Source organism: Lissotriton vulgaris, unplaced genomic scaffold, assembly GCF_964263255.1.
Source record: "Lissotriton vulgaris unplaced genomic scaffold, aLisVul1.2 SCAFFOLD_931, whole genome shotgun sequence".
NCBI lineage: Eukaryota > Metazoa > Chordata > Amphibia > Caudata > Salamandridae > Lissotriton > Lissotriton vulgaris.
Genome location: NW_028254152.1, coordinates 186,349 through 191,064, shown reverse-complemented (window position 1 = coordinate 191,064; position 4,716 = coordinate 186,349).

Sequence of the window (4,716 nt, the reverse complement as noted above, 5' to 3'; positions counted from 1 at the left end):
ATGTTTTAAGGAGTGACAACATGCACATTAGCACTGGTTAGCTATGGTAAAGTGACCAGAGTCCTAAGGCCAGCAAAAATAAGATCAGTAGGATTGGAGGAGGAAAGCTAAAAATTAAGGGGAAGATCACCCTAAGGTTGACAGTTCTAACAAGTTGGATTTTAAAATCCTATTACAATGAGTCATTGAAACATTTTTCTAGCTACTCTCCAGTGTTTTCCGATGGGAGAACCAGCCTTAACAAACTGTAAAACGACTTTGGAGATTATTCACTGCCAGAGCACGTAAAACACAAGTCCGCATGCTTTACTTTTTAAATACTATACCATGCACCCTGCCCTATGGATATTTAGGGTCTAATTTAGGGTTGACTTACAGGCATTAAAAAAGATGGTTTAATCCTGGTTCAATGTTTTTTTAAAGTTCTAAAACTGCACCCAGGCTGCAAGGACAGACTGAGAGGCATGCTTTGTGTTGTCACTTTAGTGGTGGCTCAAACTGTGCTGCAGTTCACTCGTGACATTTAACATACAGGCCCTCGGTACACTTTTAATATACACTGGGCCCTGGAATGCTATGTCTCAGTGTGCAGCGACCAACAACCAGCAGAAACATCCAGCAAAAAATTAGGGGTGACCACACAAATAAAGGTCAAAAGGGGCATTTATCTGCAGAGGTAATTGCATTTGTTCTGTATGTCTTAGTTTATGTATCCTGATCAGATGTTCATTTGCTTTCAAATGGAATAACATGACGGCATGGTGCTAAAATATTAAGACAGGTCCAGCTCTTTGCTAAACTGGAACATTATTCTCTCCATGGCACTTTATTTGAGGTTTTTGGCTTTATTTTATCACCCTTGTGGTCATGATTCTCCTAAGACACATATAATCAGTACCCAAGTGGCCTTTTATGTTATGAATTATACAGTGCTCTATCACCATGGAGGATACCCAGGCGCTCAGCAGGTCGGGCTATAGCCTGGCCTAGAACTTAGTGAGATTGAGCAAAGGGGCCTTGCCTGGATGGAGGTCCAGGCATATGTAAGTCCTAGAAAGGCTAAGAGTGGTGTCTGCTCCAAATGTTGTGAAAAAAGTATGCCTCCATATTATTACATTATCTTCCAATGAAACTGATGTGTTATTTCATACTATTGGTGGTGTGTTATCAAAAAGGCACCCAACAGTAAGACATATATCCCATAGCTTAAATTTCCTATACAGTGACAAGGGCAGAAATAAATTATACATTAACAGACAAAGGTATTGTCAGGATTCTGTCATCCTGTCTCTTGATGTCACTCACTGGGGCCCTACTTAGAGGTATACCTACAAAGGAATTTCACCACCAGGACGTCACTTTTAGCAATCATCTGGTGGCGCAATGATCTTCTCAATATTGACAAAGCAGCGCTAAACCTTCTGGGGCTTAACGCCGCCTTGTAAATAAGGCCTCTTTACAACCATCACTTTGAGGGAAAAGGGAATGCAATGGGTGTTGCTGTGGGCGTTCCACTGCAACACCATTTGCATTTTGACGCTGCCCTAGATTTACAAGGATGTGTAAATCTGAGGCAGCTAAAAAAAAAAACGCCACGCAATAGCTGGAGCTAGAATGGCGCAACGGTGAGAAATACTTTAATTTCTTCTTGTTTTTTGCTTTTTCGATGTGTGCTGCATTCTGCAGCACACATAGAAAGCTGAGTCACCACATCAACACTTCCACCTACTCGATGACTGCCAATCTGGTTTCCAACCTGAACACAGCACTGAAACCACCATGCTCCACATCGTCGATGATGACCTACAAGACCTTGACCAAGGCAAAACTTGTCTCCTAATCCTAGATCTATCCTCGGCCTTCGACACGGTCAACCATGTGAAGCTACTTGAACGCCTCACACTTAGGATGGGATTAGATCGCCCTATCCTTGACTGGTTTATAGATCCTTCCTCCAAAACCGGTCTCAGAGATTCCCAATCATTGGTAACCTGTCCGCTCCCTCCTTGGTCACGGTTGGAGTCCCTCAAGGATCAACGTTGTTCTCCACCCTTTTATACCTTTATTTAGACCCCTTACCAAAGTCCTTTGCACCGCAAATATCTCCTACTATATGTACGCCGACGACACTCAGATCTACATAAAAATCTCATCTCCCAGGAGACTCTCTCCCTGAATGAGGCCCTGAAGCTGACTGTCCAATGGCTCTCCTCCAACCAATTTAAACTCAATGCAAAGAAAACTGAGTTCCTTCTAATCTTCCCGCCAAACAGCAACTCTGAGCTCCAGACATGGATCAAAGCTATCACAGCCTTAAACTGTCCCCCGACCATTGTGGACTCGGCCAAATCTCTGGGAATAACCTTGGATCACAACCTAAACATGCGAGACCACATCAACTCAATGGCCAAATCTGCCAGATTCCACCTGAGCTACCTATGGAAACTGAAATCCTTTCTTGACGCTCCCGACCTAAAACTTGCAGTCCAAGCACTAGTCATCTCTAGGCTGGAATTTGGCTGCTCCACCCTCTCTGGTCTACCCAAGATCACCCTAGCACCCTTGAAAGCCTGCCTCAATGCAGCCGCTAGGCTACTCACCGGCATTAGCAAATTTGATCACATCACTCCTCATCTGAAAGCCTTGAACTGGCTTCTTCTTGAGGCCAGAATTCAACTCAAGCTGGCATGCATCACGCACAAGGCTCTACACTCAAACTCTCCTGCGTATCTTACACAGAAACATGTGATATCCGGAGGTAGCAGAAACTCACGATCGGCCAATGCCCTCCTACTCCAGCCTGCAGGATTTCGAAAAAAACAAACTATAATCAGGCGTTCACTGGGGCTGCACCAAGAATATGGAACTCCTTCCCACCCGCCATCAGAAGAATACCCTCTCTGGCACGCTTCAAAAAAGAGGCTAAATCGTTCCTCATGGGGAAATTCCTCAGCTAACCCCGTCCCACATCCACCTCAGAGACTATTTGCCATCCTCCTTCGACCTCGCCCCACCAAGAAACCGGGGGCCTGTCTTCAGCAATGTAATTTTGTCTATCCTTGTATACTCCCATTCCTCTTGTAATCAGCACCCCCCAGCCTAATGTACAGTATACTCTTGTTTTATCATGCCTCTTGTATGACTCTTGACTCTGTAAACCCTAACGGGTCAAGTTTGCGCTCTATAAAACACTAAAATAAATAAATAAATAAATAGGAAGGCGTCCCCTCCTGCACATAAACATTCATTAAATAATGATGATCTGCTACTTCTATTTGGGTTGCAAAACGCAGCACGTATAGAAGTAACACATTTCCATTATTGATTGTTTACTTGCAGGAAGTAACACCTTCTTGCACACAAACAATTATTCCCTGAAATGCAGGCACCCTTGCACTACGGTAGATTTACGGCAGTGAAGATCCTTAGTAAAACTGTGACATAAGTACCCTACTATCAGGGAAGGAAGGGATGGTTGCCTTCAAGCCTATTTGTATTTAAGCTCTTTGTTTCTTATTTGAATTTTTTACTATTTCCTAGAGACGGTAAATCCCAAATGTTTGGCATCTTTTACAAGGACGACGTGTTTTTGTTCACGAAATACTGCACCGGGACTACAGGGACAGGAGCATTTAGAGACAGGCGTATTTTTAATGAACAGAATATCGACTTCGTAAAAGAGGGTCAGCAAGTAGGTATTACCTATCTAAGGAAACACACCATCCATCTGAAGCAATACTAAATTCAAAGACGAAACAAAGAGACTGTGAAAATCAAAACTGCAAGTATGTTATATGTATTTATTTTTATACATGTATAATCTCCAACGTGTGATGTACAATTTATGCTTTTAAACTAAAGAAAACTATTCATTACGTTGAATTTATTATATATCAAGCAATCATTTGAAGGGCCAAAAGAAAAAGAGGAATGCACAGAATTTTTAGGACTGGGTAAAACGAATATAGTTACTCCCAGGGATCATGTAATCACAAAAAAAATTAAAAGCAGCAATAGATGGAGGGACGTTGGCTCTGCCCCTTGTTGATCTTTTCCTTTATGAGCTTTCATTTTAGCAGCAGTTGCAGAAGCCTATCCATGAGATAGATATATTGCTCTTAACTGACCGACTTTACTAATCTGAACCAGCAGCGGCCGGCACCGATCGGGGGAGGAGGGGTGGGAGAGGGTGGGCAGCTCAGAGGGTTGGTGGGAGGTTAAATAAAAACAGAATTTAACTTACCTGCTTGCCGCGTCCGCCGTACTGCTCCTCCTGGTCACGTGTCTCTTCCTCCTGTTTGCCGGAACAGGAACCATCCTGGTGGCACCCAGGCTCCCCTGAGCCAATCACAACGCTGCAATCAAGCATTGTGATTGGTCCGAGCGTGCTCAGACAGGGCATAGGGCCTTGGCATGTTCTCCACCTTGGCTGTAATGTAGCCTGGGTGGAGAAGAGAGAAAGTGCACATGACTAGTGTGGCCGGCCCAAGAGGGCTGGCGAAATGGTCGTTGCGCACTTGGGAATGGTGGCAGCCCCGCCAGCCCGCCTCACCTCGCAAAGCTGCACTGCACCAAAAGGAACAAATAAAATGATAACTGAGTTATTATCATTTTTTTTGTTTCCTATGCCTTAGTGGAGGAGCCGTAACTGATTAAAACAGGACAGGCCCAAGATACAAATGTTTTGCCATTCAGAAACCAGTGGCAAACTGTAGC